We start from the raw sequence: 19,612 nt of genomic DNA on the forward strand, positions 1-19,612 counted from the left end.
AACCCATATTCTACTCTCTCAAGTTTTCAATTTGTTATACGCTTATATACACTATGGTTAATACTTATGGTCTAATGAATTTCAACTTGTTGAACTGTAAATTAAAAATAATATAGATAAAATTAACTATTATTAAAAAAAAAATGTAGAAATTAAATTGACAGTAATTTAAAATGTAGAAACTGAATTGGTATTTGGTTCCACAAAATATTTCTTCGTCCAGCTACATAGCAATTTCCAATTGTTATGTCAGAAGATTCCAATCTTTTAGGTCTAATGTCAAACAACTCAATGAAAATCATTTGAGAACATGGGTGCATCTTTTTCGCTATACATGAACTTGGCATTTCCTTATCATAATATAAGATGACAAAAATTTTCACAATTGTTCTTTAGAATAATATAAGATGACAATTTCTCATAATTATTCTACTACGATGACACAACAAAATGTAATTAGAATAAAATTACTCTATCACATTTCTTTTATTGCACTGATCTCACCATATTATCTCAACAACTATAAAATTATTATTATTATTATTATTTTGGGTAAGTAGAAAACTTTAGCAGAAAAATACTAATATTTTGTACACGTGTTCTATTGTGGTCCATACCTCGGTTTTTCAAGGTAGTATATATAGTATTATATTCTTTAACAATATTCTTGAAATTTTAAGTTAGTGAGATAACTAAGTGTGCGTTTGCCAATAGATGTTTGTGCGTTTTGCGTTTTTTTGACTAGTCCCACGGCACAGTTCATGTACTAGCCAAGTTGGGAAAAACGCAAAAACAGTGTTTTGTCTTTTAAAAATTATTTTGCTACAGTGTTTTCAGCAATAAATTTTTAGTTTTAAGTAAAATAAACGGTATTAAAACAGACCCCAAATAAAGCTTAACATAGATTTCCTTATAAAAGAGTAAAGGAAAAAAGAAAAAGAAAAAAAAAAGAGAGAGAAAGAGAAAGACTGAGATTAATCTTGAATTAAATTCATATATATAACTAAAAAAAAACCTAAGTTAGAATTGTATACAAGATTTACAGTTTTGCTTTTTTTTTTTTGGGTTGATGAAATACTGTTTTGCTTATTGAGTAAGAAACTAAGAACAGTGTACTTACTAACTTAATATTTGAAGAAAACGAAGAAATACAGAATAGTCAAGAAAGAATAACTACACAAAAAAAAAAATAATAATAATTCAAAATTGTTTGACAAGTATGATATTTGGCGCTTTTGACTATGAACACCTCTGACCTCATGTGAAATCTATGGATAGTAGCAGGCTTTTTTTTTTTTTTTTTTTTTTTTTTGAGAAACAGCAGGCTTTTAAATAGTTGTGCTTGCACTTCAAGCAAAGACAAAGTGCATATATATGTGGAAAATGCTTCGATGATATAATGTACTTGAACAGCTAAATAAAAACAGTCTTTCCTTAAAAGTGCACTAAGGTAGCCCCGTGGATCTCAGACACTGGTCATTTTTTAGGTACTTTTATTTTTTTATTTTTTAATCTTCCTATTTCGTAAGCATTTATCTTTCCCAATACCTCATTTGTCAGATGGGTTTTTGTACTTTTGTTCATTAAATGCTCTATCATGATATAACTAAGATGATTGAACGAAATGCTTATGATTGTTTTGATTGGAAAGTTCAGATTTTTCAGAGGTTTTTGATGTTTTTGATGGGAGCCATGGGGTTGCAGAGATCTGATCCTGCCAAAATATAACAAAATTTAGGGCTATTTGATACATAAGTTTAAATACATGTTTTCAGTTTAAACAACATTATATATATTTTCATATACTTTTTCATTTACGTGTATTTAAAAAGAAAGAACTAAAAATTGATATTTAAACATACGTACTAAATAGTACTATTTATTTTACTTTCTTTGTTCCCTTTTTTGGACCCATCATGCTTCATGGACACCTTTTTGAAATTGGAATTTTTTTTGGGGATGAATAACATTTTCTTCAGAACGAAAGAATATATGCTACTAACAAGTTGCAAAAACTGTTATTACAAGCTGCAGACTATAATAAACCACCTCTCTTTCTCTCATCTTTGTTATTTGTTTGCACTTCATGGGGAGCCTTTGTAGAAGAAAATTTGATACTATTTTGGTGTGATCAAGATTGTAAGGATACCGAATTTGCATTGGCTGTGATTAATTTGGCTACATCCTCTAACTGTATGCTGAATGATTAGAAACAATTTTTGTCTCTTCTTTTGTTTCTTCTGGTGGAGTAAAAACGAGGGCTTCATTGACATCTTTAGCTTCCTGCTGATTTAGTTTGTCAGTGTCTGCTTCAACATGAACAATGGTTTTGCATCTGAAAAGTTCAACATAAAAAATAAAAAAGAGTACAATATCTCCCTTCCGTTTCTTTTTTGTGCTAAACTTTCCCTTTCTTTTCTTAAATGGCCACTTTTAGTTGAATTCAAGACAAAGATGCTAGGTCAATTCCCTGTTGTACTATTATCTTTTTAACTTCTCATATATATCACTTTATCGGTTAGTGATGCTAAGTTAGTATTTCTGTAAGTCCCACTAGTTTGAAATTTCCAGTTTGGCTTATAAGTTACTGATTTCAACCTTTAATTGTGTGCGTCAGGGGCCATATAGATTCTGTTTATCCTGATTAAAGTAACTAAAAATTGCATTAGGATCCTGGATAAAATGGCAGTGGAGAATGGCTTGGGTAGCCAAACAAATACAGATGCAGCCACCACATCAAAAAGCAATGCAGAAGAAGAGAAAACCTCCAGCATGAATGGTGATCAAGAAGACTCAAAGAAGAGAAAAGGGGATGAGAAAACTAACACTGTTCCATTTCGGAAACTGTTCTCATTTGCAGATTCCACTGATATTTTGCTGATGATCCTTGGCTCAATTGGTGCCGTTGGGAATGGGATATGTATGCCCCTTATGACCGTGCTATTCGGGGAATTGGTCAATTCTTTTGGACAAAACCAGAATAGCCCCGACATAGTTGATACAGTTTCCAAGGTACAGATATTCTGCATAAGTTGTAATTGATAAGGTCCAACCTTTTGACTGAAAAATGTGATTTTAAGACTTATGATTTAAATACTTTTCAGAGAAAAGAATTTGATATATTTCAGCTGCTTAGATAATAATCTACTGGAGCTTGAATTGATTATTAACCTATTTTAAAAGTATTCCCATTTGCAATTGTAAATGGTATATGTAGAGAAAATTTAGCATAAAGGCACAAAAAGAGCCCAGTAGCCAAACTTGTAAAATCTTACAATTGCAAATTTTTTTGCAACTGTGCAAAAGAGAGAGAGTTGGGGAAAAGAAAGAGAGAGTTGTATTTAAATATATTATATTATTTTAGTGGGTAATATATATTATTTTAATCAGTAGAATAAAAAAATAAAAGTTAAAATGTTAAGTGTATTGTAAAATAGTATAATATAATTGATAAAGTAGTTTTTTGAGACGATAAAATATGATAGAATGACATTTTCCACTGTGAATGCTATAAGGGATGAATTAGCAACCCTGTTCTTTCTTTTCTGACATCTTAAAATTGTTACATGAAGATCTTATAAATTGGTTACCTCCAAAATTTTAGGTGTGTCTAAAATTTGTCTACTTGGCACTGGGTGCGGCTGTGGCAGCTTTCCTTCGTAAGTACATTGCATACTCCAATCACTTCAAAATTTTATTGCTTATTGTTCTTTTGTTCATCAGTATCAGTAGTTGAGTTGAGAAATATGTTTTGTTGTTTGTCAGAGGTGGCTTGTTGGATGGTGACAGGGGAGCGACAGGCCGCACGAATAAGGGGATTGTATCTGAAGACTATTCTGAGGCAAGATGTTGCATTCTTTGATAAGGAAACAAACACTGGCGAGGTTGTTAGCAGAATGTCTGGTGACACCGTCCTAATACAGGATGCAATGGGTGAGAAGGTACTAAAGTGCTGTTACAGTTACATCAAAAGCAAAGATTCTGAATTTTGCAAATCTTTGTATCCAGGGGTTTAAAAATTGTGTTTGTGCAGGTTGGGAAATTTTTGCAACTGACTTCTACATTCATCGGAGGCTTTGTGATAGCATTTATCAAAGGGTGGCTTCTAACCCTTGTCATGGCATCCTCTCTTCCTCTTCTTGTGGCATCTGGTGCAGTTATGTCCATCATCATAGCCAAGATGGCGTCCCGGGGAGAAAGTGCTTATGCAAAAGCAGCAAATGTAGTTGAACAGACGATTGGCTCAATCAGAACAGTATGTCATGTTGTCATAACCAAATATGTGCCTGGGTTATTTTGAAGTTTTATCTTGAAATAATGTGTTTGGTTCTTCTTTTAAGTTTTATAAAATTCACGACATTGACCTTGATTGTTGTCTAGGTTGCATCATTCACCGGTGAGAAGCAAGCTATAATTAGTTACAAGAAATTTGTTTTAAAAGCTTACAATTCAGGCATTCAAGAAGGCTTGGCTTCTGGTTTTGGTCTTGGCACGGCTATGTTAGTAATCATCTGCACTTATGCTTTGGCTGTATGGTTTGGTTCAAAGATGATACTGGAGAAAGGATATAATGGGGGTCAAGTGCTGAACGTGATAATTGCTGTGTTAACCGGTTCCATGTGAGCTGCACTTCTTTTCTTGTTTTACTACTAATAGCTTTCATATGCTAATATGGTTATATTCTCATTGTACCTAATAAATGGAAATTTCCTCCTGCTTTTGTTTCATAAAAAGCAAGCAAAAAATTTAAACGTTCGGATTGGTATATGTACATCATAGTTTCTAAATTATTCATCAGTCTCTCATTTTCTGATTCCATATGGATATTTCAGGTCTCTAGGACAGGCATCTCCCTGCATGAGTGCATTCGCTGCCGGTCAAGCTGCAGCATTTAAGATGTTTGAAACTATAGGGAGGAAGCCAGTGATAGATGCTTATGACACAAAGGGAAGGACGTTAGATGACATTCATGGAGATATAGAGCTAAGGGATGTTTATTTCAGTTACCCAAGCAGACCGGATGAACTAATATTCAATGGATTCTCTCTTTCTATCCCAAGTGGCACAACTACAGCTTTGGTTGGACAAAGTGGTAGTGGGAAGTCAACAGTCATTAGTCTGATAGAGAGATTCTATGACCCTCATGCTGGCGAAGTTCTTATAGATGGAATTGACCTCAAAGAATTTCAGCTCAAATGGATTAGAGGGAAAATTGGTCTTGTCAGCCAGGAACCTGTGTTATTTGCATCCAGCATTAAGGAAAATATCGCATATGGAAAGGATGGTGCAACTATGGAAGAGATAACAGCAGCAGCTGAACTAGCTAATGCTGCTAAATTCATTGACAAAATGCCACAGGTTCTGATTTTCAGTCGACTTGATTACACTGGGACCTTGTGTTCATATTCATTATCAGAAAACTAGTCGATTTACTTCAATATTTTGAATTTCATTTCCAGGGGCTAGATACCATGGTTGGTGAGCACGGAACACAGATGTCTGGTGGACAGAAACAGAGGATTGCCATTGCAAGAGCAATTCTGAAAGACCCACGAATACTACTTCTCGATGAAGCTACAAGTGCACTTGATGCAGAGTCTGAAAGGATAGTGCAAGAGGCATTGGACAGGATTATGGTCAACAGGACAACAGTCATTGTTGCCCATCGTTTGAGCACAGTAAGGAATGCTGATATGATTGCCGTCATTCATAGAGGAAAGATGGTCGAAAAAGGTACCTAATAACTATAGCCATTAATTTCTTTTTTAAAATTTATTCTCACGCGGAACCAGTTTCAAAGTGTGCATCGAACCCTGTGTTTATAGCAACTACAAGGTAATAATTTGTTATCTCGACCAAAACATAATCTCCCGAGTGTGAAGTTTCTATAATTGGAATGAGGATATATGTAGAAGCCTTCATCAATCTGTATTATGCGAATTGGTGTATGTCCTGGATATTGTCACCAAACATCATTTTTTCGAAATTCACAAATGATTATAGAAGTTGCATAATTGAAAAAAACAAGGACTTGAAACAGAATGAAAAGGACTTGCTTTCTTATACTATCATGCATTATTTTTTCCTAATCAATTTTGGAATCTTAAACTAGTCTTTGCTTCAAGTAATTATTGCATCCCAGATTTCACATACTGATGTGAAATAAGATGGTTGACTTATACTGAGTAATGTTAATGTCACTTGATCAGGCTCGCACTCAGAACTACTCAAGGATCCTGAGGGAGCATACTCTCAGCTTATACGCTTGCAAGAAGTAAACAAAGAATCAGAACATGCTTTAGATGATCGAAACAATCCGGAAATTACTGTGGAATCATTCAGACACTCAACTCAAAGAATGTCAATCCAACGGTCTATAAGTCGAGGATCATCTGGAGTGGGAAACAGTAGCGGCCACTCATTCTCTGTATCATTTGGTTTACCTACAGGAGTTAATGTACCAGACATTGTACGGGCAGAAACAGAATCCCCTTCCGTACGTACAGAAGAACTTCCAAATGTTCCACTCAGCCGCGTTGCCTACCTTAACAAGCCTGAGATTCCAGTGCTTATAATTGGAGCTGTAGCTGCAATCCTCAACGGCGTAATACTACCAATTTTAGGATTACTATTTTCCATCGCTATCAAGATATTTTTTGAACCAAATGGACTAAAAAAGGATTCAAAATTTTGGGCAATAATGTTTATGCTCCTTGGTCTGGCATCATTTCTGATAATTCCAGCACGATCATACTTCTTTGCAGTGGCTGGGTGTAAGTTAATCGGACGTATTAGAGTAATGTGCTTTGAGAAGGTGGTTAACATGGAGGTTAGTTGGTTTGATGATCCTGATAATTCAAGTGGTGCAATTGGTGCAAGGCTCTCAGCAGATGCAGCATCAGTGCGTGCTTTAGTAGGGGATGCACTTGGTCAGATGGTAGAAAATATGGCTTCAGCAGTTGCTGGGTTGGTCATTGCTTTTGTTGCTTGCTGGCAGTTGGCTTTTATTATCCTGGTATTGATTCCTCTAATTGGAGTTAATGCATTTATTCAAGTGCAGTTCATGAAAGGATTTAGTGCGGATGCAAAGGTATGCTTTGAAATTAATGCCTTTTCTATGTTACCATGTATGATTGCAGCATGCTAAACATTCTTCAAGGACAAACTTGAAAAAAGTAGAATTATATCCAAGAATGATGATGTTGTAGAATTCTTTACAAGTAAATTTTAGTATTTGTGTTAAAAAGAATTTATCAGGATGTAAATTTGAATTTTTTCAGATGATGTATGAGGAAGCAAGCCAGGTTGCTAATGATGCAGTTGGAAGTATAAGAACAGTGGCTTCTTTTTGTGCTGAAGAGAATGTGATGGAATTATACAAAAGAAAATGTGAAGGTCCTATGAATACAGGGATACGGCAAGGCCTGATTAGTGGAATAGGATTTGGGTTATCTTTCTTCTTATTGTTTTCTGTCTACGCAACTAGTTTCTATGCTGGAGCTCGGCTTGTTGAGGATGGCAAAACAACATTCTCAGACGTTTTCCGGGTAAATATTCTTCCCATGTTTTTCAAAGTTTTTTTAGAAGAAATTTGGCAACTTCCAAAGAATGGTGAAATTTACTCCTACAAAATTAACTTTGAAATTTTGTATGTATGCTCTACAGGTTTTTTTTGCCTTAACCATGGCAGCAATTGGAATTTCTCAAACAAGCTCCTTTGCTCCTGATTCTAGCAAAGCCAAGAACGCCGCTGCTTCCATATTTGCAATATTAGATCGGAAGTCAAAGATAGACCCAAGTGAGGAGTCTGGCATGAAATTGGATGATTTAAAGGGTGAAATTGAGCTTCGTAATATAAGCTTTAAGTATCCTTCTAGACCAGATATTCAGATTTTCCGAGACCTCAACTTGAAAATTCATTCTGGCAAGGTAAAGTTTAATTGTAGGATTTTATGAGACCTCAACTTCCATTTCCTTTTCGCAACGAGCATTTCATTTAAAACGTACTGATCAAGTTATTGTTCTAAACATCTTTCAGACGGTTGCCCTAGTTGGAGAAAGTGGTAGTGGAAAATCAACAGTGATCTCACTTTTACAAAGATTTTATGATCCTGATTCAGGCCATATAACACTGGATGGAACTGGAATTCAAAAGTTCCAACTCAAATGGTTGAGGCAGCAAATGGGGCTTGTGAGCCAAGAACCAATTTTGTTCAATGACACTATCCGTGCCAACATTGCATTTGGAAAGGAAGGAGATGCAACTGAGGCAGAAATTATATCTGCATCAGAGTTGGCCAATGCCCACAAATTCATTAGTAGCTTACAACAGGTTTGAGCAATACAAATCATTTTTCAAAACCCATCTCATTTTCATTCACAAACCAAGTCCCTCTATTAAGACACTTGGGTGGATATCATTAACTTGCACATGTGCTTTAATCCTTGTCTCACAAGTTTGCAAAAATGCAGGGTTATGATACCATGGTAGGTGAACGAGGAGTCCAATTATCTGGTGGACAGAAGCAACGTGTCGCTATTGCACGTGCCATAGTTAAAAGTCCAAAAATATTACTATTAGATGAAGCTACTAGTCACTAGATGCCGAGTCTGAGAAAATTGTTCAAGATGCATTAAACCGAGTCATAGTTAATCGGACTACAATAGTTGTGGCTCATCGATTATCTACAATCAAGAATGCTGATCTAATAGCTGTTGTTAAAAATGGAGTAATCGTGGAGAAAGGAAAGCATGAAACTTTGATTAATATCAAGGATGGATTTTATGCCTCCTTAGTGTCACTTCACACCAGTGCTTCAACCGTTTGAATTATTTTCTGATTGTTCTCTTCTCTTATCAAGAAAGACATGCAACATTTTAATTTTCAATGTAACATTTTTGTAACTAAATGTATCATACACAATCATGCATTTTAAATTGTATTTTGAAAAATCAAGTTAGTACAATTTTTATTTTGAGTGAAAAATGAGATTTTTATTTTTTATTTGAGAGAGAGAGGAGTGGAGATAATATTGGTTAACAGAATGGGTTGACAACCATTTATTATCAGTTTTAGGTTTAAAAAGATATCATTTGATTTCCAATCAGACGGTACGTGAAGTATCTTGAAGTGTTTGAAGTTTGGTAGGAGACGATATCTAGAAAAGATTACAACTAAAAATCAAAATATTCCTTCATCTTAGGTCAACCCTGTCTTAAATTTAACTTTGTTTCGACGTAAAATATTTTACATGTAAAATATTTTCAGGAAAATATTTTCATTTTTAGTGTTTTGCAGGATATATGAAAATGTTGTGTAAAATATTTTCCGCTGTTTGGCACAAAGTAAAATGAAAAAAAAAAAAAAGTAAAAAGTAAAAATTATGTTAGAGACACAATTTTTGGCACAACTTTGTGACATAACTTTTGGCACAATTTTGTACCACAACTCGCTACATGATGAGTTGTGATTGGTAAGAGTATGTTGTGAGCCATGTGGGAACACACACTTTCATTTTCCAGTGTTTTGCAGGGTATATGAATATGTTGTATAAAATATTTTTTGGTATTTGGCACAACGTAAAATGAAAAAAAAAAAAAACCAATAAAAATTTAAAATTATGTTAGAGACACAACTTTTGGCACAACTTTATACCACAACTTGCTACATGACGAGTTGGAATTTGTAAGGGTATGTCGTGGGCCATGTGGGAACACACCCTTATCAATCACAACTCGCCATGTGGTGAGTTGTGGCACAAAATTGTGCCAAATGTTGTGTCTCTAGCATAATTAAAAAAAAAAAAAAAAGTGTCTTTGCAGATTTTATTTTATTTTATTTTAATTTTTAAATTCTGACATCCGTGCATATACATTCATTAATGTTTATGCTTTAAAAAAAAAAAAACCAAAAATGACTTTTCTCAATTGGCAAATCGCATTGGAAATATAAAAAAAAGACACTTGATGTCAAAATAGTTTGGGTTCCAAGGTCCTAGTCTAACACTATACAGTAAAAGCACAACAAATCATTATTTTCTTATGAGCTTTTTAATATTTTTTGCTTGTTCCAATGAGCTACAAGTTTTAATGGGTCTTGTATTGCTCTTAAGGATTTTAAAATTTCAATCAGCTCTGGCAAAATATTCTTGTTTTCCTCATTCAAAAACACAATTGCTGTACCCTCATCTCTCAATCTTGATGCCCTCCCAATCTGATGGATGTACTCTTTAATGGAATTGGGCATGTCAAACACTATTACCTCTCTCACACCCAAAAGATCAACACCCCAACCCAAAACTCCAGTGGTCTTGAATCTTTGTTGTTATCAATCATATGATGCCCCCAGGACCCAACAATTATATGGCAGAGGAAGATGGAAGCATTCCTATAGTTCATTCACTCCTTTCTAGTTAAAATACTAGTAACTAGAACAATCACCCCATTGTTAAATGAATATTCAAATTCAGTAGTCAATATTTCAACCTGATAGTTCAGGTAATCCAAGGAGAGGATCTTGTCCTTAGCCTATTACAAAATGAAAGAACCTACAGAATATTTCTCAATCAATTTAGCAGAGCCTGCAAATTATATCTAGAAAAAATATAACATTATCATAGTACTAATGAATCCAAAATATCACATTATTCCATAATAATAGCAAAACATTTCAATCAGTGTTGCATAACCATCCATAAGCACACATACAATACTAGTAACCCAAAGACTATGACAATATAGCTAACATTAACACATAACCTTCCAAAATATGGAATTGTTCCATAATTATTAATAACCTAAAGAATACCATGGTACCACTAACATGTTTCACACAACGTATCCAGCAACTTCAAGTAGGGGTGTGCAGCTAACTCGCCAACCTGCCAAAACCGACCTGACCCAACCCAACCCGTCGGGTTGGGTCGGTTCTTAGGGCTTGGTGGGTTGGGTTGGGTTACAAAAAATTTTTTGATAGCGAGTCAGGTTAGGTTTGGGTCATAAAATTCTAAACCCGCCAAACCCGACCCGACCCGACCCTCCCATATATTTAATATATATATATATTTAAAATATATTATATAATTAATAAAATTTTTAAAATAACTAGCTCTTCCTATCTTATATAAAAGCCAATTAGTTCACACAAATCCTAATAAATTACTATTGTTGTTTAGTTTTTAGTGTTGCTTGCCTTTAAGAAGTTACATTGATACTAATCTTTGAGTTTTTTTAAATATATTTATATTTATATTTTTTTCTACTCAATTTAATAATAATAATAATAATAATAATAATAATAATAATAATAATAATAACAATAACAATTTGTCCAACCCATGGGTTCAACCCGATCCAACCCAACCCATGTACGTTGGGTTGGGTTGAATTTTTTTTGACCCACCATGGTGGGTTGGGTCAAAAACTTCCCTTAACTTGACCCAACCCGACCCATGCACACCTCTAATTTCAAGTTAGAAGCTTTTGTTGGAAAATTTCTTCAACCAAAGCTTTCTCATCCTATTATTTTTAGCCATAAATGCCCTTCCTGCCTTTTCATCATTAACCAAATGATCAAAAGCTTTATCAAGCATGTCTTCTTCGAAGCCTTCAACATTTATCACTACTTTATGAAGCTCATTTGTATTAACTAGGCCATGACTAAGAGTTGTAACAGCTAGGGGTGTGCAAAAAACCGACGAACCGAAAAAACTAGCTGAAACCGACCGAACCGATGCCAAAATTTCAGTTCCGTTTCGGTGCGGTACGGTTTCAGTTTCATTTTTTAAAAACCGAAATTTTCAGTTTCGGTTTCGGTGTTGGATTTTTTCACCCCGAAACCGACCGAAATATCTAATGGCCATAATTCCACACTATAACTATTTCATTTTTCATTCATGGTACTTTGAATTCCAAGTTTTAAGACATCACATGCATCATCTTATTTCTCATTTGCACCATTCACTTTGATGCAGTTTCCAAAATTACTTGATCAAATGTACCCTCTGCATTTTTAAAAACATAAAAACATGTTTGATGTGTCCCATCTCCTATAAGGGAAAAATTATGGATAATGCCAAAACTACTTCGGGTCAAACTATGCCTTTTGTTTTTGTTTTTTGTTTACTGTTGCTACACACACACACACAAACACACGTATATATACGATTTGTTTTAATCTAGATAATGTTTCAATGATGTTACAATGTTAAAGAATGAGGGTGGTCATATTTGATAAATAAAGAAAAAATTGCAAATGCTTCATTTGAATTTAATTTTTTATTTTCCTTTTAAAACTAATTATTTTTGTTAATACTTTAGTTGATTTTGTGTTTACATAATCTTATTTCCATGGCTGGTTGGCTAATGAAACTGAGGGTATTTGTTGAGGGATAGGAAAATATTTTGTGATATTTGTTTAAAGTCCATAAAGATTTTGTTTTTAAGATTGATTTATGATTATTAGTAATAATTCACCTAACAAATAGATTTGCTACAAATCTAGAAAATTAATTAATGAAATAGAATAAAAAAATTATATAAGATTTATGATTATTTACCTTTAAAATGTAGATGTTGGATAACTATTGCTTTTTGATGTGAAGGGGTGAATGTTTTGAAGCTTGTGTGTTGTGAATGGTTTGTATATGGTGAGAAGTGTAGAAAAAACATGAAAATTCATGGGTTTGGTGTTTGGTTTTTTAATAACTTGCTTAGGGGATTCTCAAAATTGGATGAATGTCTCAATTGAGTGGGGTAAATGGTTGTGTTAGGCCCAATTTTGCATATGTTTTTCTATTTAATATTCCTAACTATGAATATTAGGACTCTAGGAGAAGTTTTAAATGCTTCATAATTTGGGAGGGAGAGGTGAGATGATTCGTAGGTGGTAAGGTAGTTGAGAAGATTTTGGATTTAAAAATCTTCATTTTTTTAATGTAATTTTATGTTGTTCAGTTTTAGTTCAAGATTTTATTATATATAGCTGAATATATATATATATATATATATATATATATATATATATATATATATATATATATATATATATATATATATATATATTGTAGGGGCATTGGGCCCAGTAATTTATCAAGGATGGCCCAACGAAGTCTTTTGGGCTAGAAACCCAAATCCGAAGACATCAGAACGATCTTGGAGTATCTAAATGTCCAATTACGTCCGAGGAGTATATTTGTCCTCGGATTGTTAAGCCGAGGACATAGGAAGAGAAGTTTAGTGTCCCCGGGTTATGTTATAAAGAGTCCTACGACTACGGGAATACACAGTACACGTGGAGGACAATAGAAAGAGCGGTGGAATATCTAAAGTAAAGCTGCTACCACCGCCCATACATTAAAAGCTCTGTAATTGATACGCTGACTGCATAGGTGGAAGGATGGGACCTGAGCATGGAGTTTGGAACTTGGTCCCTAACCCCAGCGGGCTTTAGGGAAGAATTGATGGGACAAGTATCCGAAATCAGGATTGCAACCATGAGGTGGAAGATGATGAAGAGAAGAAAAGAAGTATAAATAAGAGGGAAGACATACGAAGAGAGAGGAGGCTTTTTCAGGAAGAAAAAGGGCCAATAGTATATGATAATCAAGGATTGTATCCAAATTTGGGGAGATATTATTATAAACTATCCTCGGGTTTTGTCCGAGGAGGAATTTTCAGTCTTACTCTTGCAAACAACTCTTTATTTTGTGCCATTGGGCCCAAAGCCCATTCTTTTCCTCATTATCTAAACCATCCTTGAAATCTAGATTACAAACCCATCCTCTACAAATTTAATTGTATAAAAAGGCCTTTCAAAGCCCATTCCCTTCCAGTCATAGTTTGGGAATTTAAATTGTGTCCTTACATACATATATATATATATATATATATATATATATATATATATATATATATTTGACAGTCAAACAAATTCATTGAGAAATTGAATTAATTATTGATTTCAATTATTTTCAAGTAGAATAGTGCAAAACACTGAGCTACAGTCTATAGTGCATTGGCAACCACCACAAGAGGATGGAAAAAGCTCCATTTTTTGTCGAACAATAACCTATCCTTGATGCAATTGTTTAATATTATTTGCATTACAATATATGTTTTCCCTTTTAGGGGGGAGGGGGGGAAGCAAAGATTAGTTATTTCATTATTTATCTTGAATTTGACGATGACCAAGAGGATGATGTAAAATTGACTTTAGAAGAAAAAAAAAGTCTCATGCATTGCACAGGCTATAGGCTAGTATATATAAAAGTAGAGATCTCATGCAAAAGTGCATGAAATCCTGTCAAGTGGCGCCTTAATTTTTCATTCAACATTTTTTTTTTTACCTCTTTTGTTAAGTTTTTTTTTTTAATACTGTTATCCAAAAGTTTACATTAACTTATTTTACTGTTATCTTTTTTTTTTTTTTTTTGAAAACTACTGTTATCTCATTAATTGCCTAAGTTTACACCACACATTTCTCTATTCTTCACTTCTTTTAGCATACCCACAGTTTTAGTATTTTAAAAAAAGCAAAAAATAAAAAATAAAATAAGGAATAATAGTAATAACTAACCAAATAACGCCTTGGAGAGAGATAGAGAGACACAAAAATGTTGTGAATTTTTAAATAAAACACACTATTTCACTATATATTACTAAAATAAAAGACCTGGGACTAACAAAACACTTGAAAAAGAAAGAAAGAGTAATCTGAAGAGTCACCACCTCTGTTATAGCCTCCCACCACCATCAAGACATCAAAACTCATATGGGCAATTTTTTTCTTTCTTTTTAAATTAGTGGCTCAAATATAATTTATGTTTAGGTAATTTGGTTGGATAGTTTTTTGTTTTTGTTTTGAATATATAAGTAAAGATAATATTTGATGTGCAATATAAAGCCATATTCTACTATGATTTAATTTTAAATTATTTATAAGACACATGCATACACACTTGCCCACATCATATATTAATGTTGCACTATCGATGAGTGAAAGAGAGTCAGAGAGTCAGAGAGTTGGACATACTTTGATTTCATGGTATGAAATATGTGAACACAACACAAATTAGTTGATTTTCATGGTCCGGTTACTCTTTTGCATTTATTTTTGGTTTTATGATTTAAAAAAAAATTAGTCTTACCTTAAGAAGGTTACAAATAGGCAATGAAATTACTAAACTAATTTTTAACATCTCAAAAGATATATGTTTTTTTTACTCTAATTTAGTTTACTTTTTCTTTCTAATATATGTATAACATTATCTAAAAATGTCTTACATAAAATATCACAAAATTATCCGTGTATCGCACAAACAACTTACTAGTTAATTAGAAAGGTGAAGGCCTAAGGTTTTCAACGAGCGAGGACTGTCTCTAGAAAAAAAAATATAACTAATATTATTTTTTTCTATAGGTCTCCATCCCTGATCTTAATGTCAAACTTTTGAGTTAAGATGAATAGCATCTCACTTACATGACCAATGTATTGCGGTTAGATAGTTATGGTTTATATACTTCTTTACTATATGGTCTTCAACGTCTTTATATTTCTAAAAATAAATAGATATTTAAAAGAGCTCTCAAACATAAATATATTATTATTATTATAAATCCCTCTTTTCACTTTCGTTATTCTTATCAGTTTACTATTATTATAAATAACATGAATTGAGTTCAAGTTACACCTGAATTACATATTCTACATGTTCTTAACATGTATGTTAATTTTCATATCAATCAGATACTATTTACCATTTGATCTATAAACTCATCTTTTATGCATTATTTTAAACTACAAAAATTTGAATTTTAACAATTGATTGATGATATGGACGAAGAATAACTAAAGGATGAAGAACACATAAAAGACAAAAACTAAACTAAAACACCAAGAAGGAAGCTAGAAACTATCATGGCTAGTTCATCATCCTCAGCAGTTTTTACAGTTGCCATAATAAGTGGATCATCTGTGTTAATCACATCAGAACACTGGACTTGATAATAAAGTAGAACACTAAGGGGTTATTCTCAAAGTGTCAAAGAATTATTTTCCTGAGTCATCTTGTGGACGTGAGCCTAGGAGTGACGTTTTAGTCCTGTCAGACCTTAGGAAAACAGTTCTTCATTTTAAAAACTATCATGACTAGTTCATCATCCTCAGCAGTTACAGATACCATTACAACTACGTGTGATTTTTCCCTTCTTAAATCCACTGCAAATAGACTAGACTACTTGTATGAAATATCCCATGTCCCTGAAGATAGTAAAATTCCTATTACTGATTTCTATTGTAAATCCTTATACTATCTTTGATAAACCTCAAAATACCTTCAAAAAATCCATAAAAAAGTTTTTATGTCCTTCTCATCCTTCTAGTGTAAAAGACTATGTCCAAGCTTCTAAGTTTGACCAGTTCAACATTCCAGCTAGTGAAAAAAAAATTTTATCACTCTTGCCCTTCCTAGAGAGTTTGCCATTCCATGGAAAAAACAAGGTTACACTCACCTCCATTTTGGTGCAGTAAGACTTGCACTCACTTTTCATTGCAGAAAAGGACTCCCTATAGCTTCTAGAATTTTTCTTCTTGATTCTAGATTTTTGGAATACCATAATGCAGTTATAGGAACTGTCCAAACCACCCTCAATGCGGGAACAGTCTTTGTGACTCTTTTCCCCAATTTCAACATGTCTCTCAAAGACCCTCACCTTTGCAATGCTCTTAAAGTCCAAGTCCAGATCACAGGGGCTTCTCAAGTGCATGATACATTTGCAGCCACCCTCCACTATCAGCTTGTCTATAGACTCCAAAACCATGCTTTTGACGTAGCTATACCAGAAATAGCCTAATCCAATGATGCTCTTTTAATCCAAGTTGACCCAAGCATGACGCCTATGTGCACATTTGTTCCACGGAAATTGAACAAAGAGCAGATGAAAAAACTCTTTCCAAAATCATGGATCACAAAATATGAGACTCTTCATCAGGCATCCCAGCCAATCCAATCCAACACTCCTTTCTTCATCAGAAACCAAAATGGTGACGTTGAAGTTAGGTTTATGACAGCCACACCAGAAAAAGAACAAGTGACAGTCTTTCCTACGGCTATGATTCAACCAGTCTCGTATGAAGGTCTTGAAGGTCTTAAGATCAAAGCATTTTGAGAAGATGGAAAACCTGTCTATGAAGGAAAATCATCCACTGGCCACATATGGTGGGATGTTTGTGATTGTGCAGAATGCCAAGAAGAAGAAGTATTTGAAGAAAAGCAGAAAAGACAAAAGAAAAAGTCTTCACAGCAGCTTCTTAAAGAAAGATATGAAGCAGGAGACCCAGAATTTGACCTCCTTGGAGAACCCTCTGGAAAGTTTGACTATTATGTCCTTTATCCCAGATCCAGAAAGCAAAAAACTCGATCCCTTACCCCATGCAAAGAAAATCATGATCAAAACCAACAAAACTAGAAACCACCACTAATTCCATATTACTAGAAAGTCCTTCCCCAAATACAAAAGTGTCAACCCAAGCCTCCCAGTCAAACCCACTCACAAAAGACCTTACCTTGTTATATGTTTGACCATGCATCACCCTCTTATTCACAAAATTTTCCTCCTCTAGAAAGTTTTGACCATCCCCAAGCCAATGTTAAACATGTTTGGAAAATCAAAAACCCTGTTGGAACCAATCCAGATGGAACCAAAAAACAAGTCTCCTCAGTTGAAGCAGCTCTCAATTGGCAGGCAGAAAATGTTGTTGCACAAAACCAAGTCCTTTCGAAGATTCTTGATAATCAACAAAAGTTGACTGAAGCAGTAACTCATACCTTCTCATCTTCAAATTCTTTCATTGAAGATTTGAAGAAAAAAATACAGTCAGTTGAACAAGAATTGGAAACAATTGCCTCCACAGTAAAAGATTTGTCTGTCTCCTTTCCCCTTATTGGGCAAAAAGAAAAAGAAAGAAAGCAATTGTTGATGCAACTCCAGTCTATGGAGAACTCACAAAAGGCAACTACCCAAGCTCTTCCAATGTAAGTCTACATGCCTCATCAACCTCGTCAATCATTATATAAAGATCTGTCCATACTTGTACCCTCACCATTCTCCCCAGTTTCCCCATACCAAAACCTCCAACCACTAAATATGACACATCCAGCTTAAAATCCTTTTAAACCAAATGGAATTTTTCCCAGCATAACAAACCCAACACCACCACCCCAACTAGAATCTCAACCCAGACCAGACCCTCAAACCAAGCCACAAAATGAACCTCCTTTCATCAAAAAAGATAAAGAACTATTATACCAACCACCAGATCCAACTATTGGTGCTTCCTCCAGACCTCCAGATATGTAAATGTTGGCCATAAATTCTGATCCTCCGAATTCGATTTCATTATTTCTGAGAACTTTAACTCTTCAAGAACCAACAGAACCTTTTTTTCTCCCAGTCATTGATAACACAGATCTAGACTTGTCTGACCTTGACTTAGATGAAGTCTTTATGACTAATCCAAAAATAGAAGAGGAAGATGATGTTTTCCGTCCTAAACAGCCTCCACTTCCACCACCAATATTTCCTACACCACCTTTCATCCCTGATCATCACACAAGATTAACCTACTCATCAACCACAGATTCAAAGCACTTGTTCACCCTTGATAACAGTCCTCCTTCAAAATGGCATGATGAGATTTTTAATATGTATGCATATTGTACAACAGATCTTCAAGCCCCAAACAATACAATTGCCCAGATTATTGCCAAATTTGTCTCAAGACTTACAGGCAGACTGCAACAATGGTGGATTAACCATAGAGAACACAGGCAAAGACAGGCAACCCAGTGTAACACACTCGAGGATTTTTTCACGATCCTCCATAATGAATTTCTTGGTTCATTAGCCCATTACACTGAAATAGCGAGAGATGAATTCCTACTCATGAAGAATATACGAAGATAATGTACGAAGAATATACGAAGATAATGTACGAAGTATATACGAAGATAATGTACGAAGAATATACGAAGATAATGTAATCTAACTATGAATTTGTCAATATTCGCATTCAATTAAAAAATATTAAGTGGTGTAACATTGTTTAGAGTTACACCAGGTGTAACTTGAACCCAATCCAAATAACATACTTGCTTCAAATACATGACTAAGTTGAGTTAGTTATTACTCATAATGTAATGAATTTATCTTCTTTTTAATAAAGTTACGAGTTTTTCGTCACTAAAAAAAAAAAAATAGTTTTCACTTTTCATCTTTAAATTTATTTGAAACTTATTGTGGCGATATAGATAATAGATCACCTCTGTACCTTCGCCCCAATAGGACCTCCAACCACGACAACAGTTACAGCCTCCCCAACATTTTTTATTTTTTATTTTTTGCTGAATATTCGCTATTACTCTTTTATTCTCTTCTTGTTGTACTTTTTATTTATTACACCCTAATCAAGTATAATATATTATGTTTCTCAAAAAAAAAAAAAAGTATAATATATTAAACTAACCAACTTGCTGTAGTCCACACCCAAGTCTACCTAGAAAATTAAGTCAGTGTTACTTCTATATGAAGTTATTTGAGATGGTCGTTTGTCAAA

At 34.0% G+C, this 19,612-nt stretch overlaps 1 pseudogene; it reads left to right on the plus strand.

The window, feature by feature from the left end:
• The first annotated feature begins 1,429 nt into the window (after positions 1–1,429).
• Positions 1,430–8,973, plus strand: LOC142611867 (ABC transporter B family member 11-like; annotated as a pseudogene).
• The last annotated feature ends 10,639 nt before the right edge of the window (positions 8,974–19,612 follow it).

This window comes from Castanea sativa, chromosome 10 (assembly GCF_040712315.1).
Source record: "Castanea sativa cultivar Marrone di Chiusa Pesio chromosome 10, ASM4071231v1".
Classification (NCBI taxonomy): Eukaryota; Viridiplantae; Streptophyta; class Magnoliopsida; order Fagales; family Fagaceae; genus Castanea; species Castanea sativa.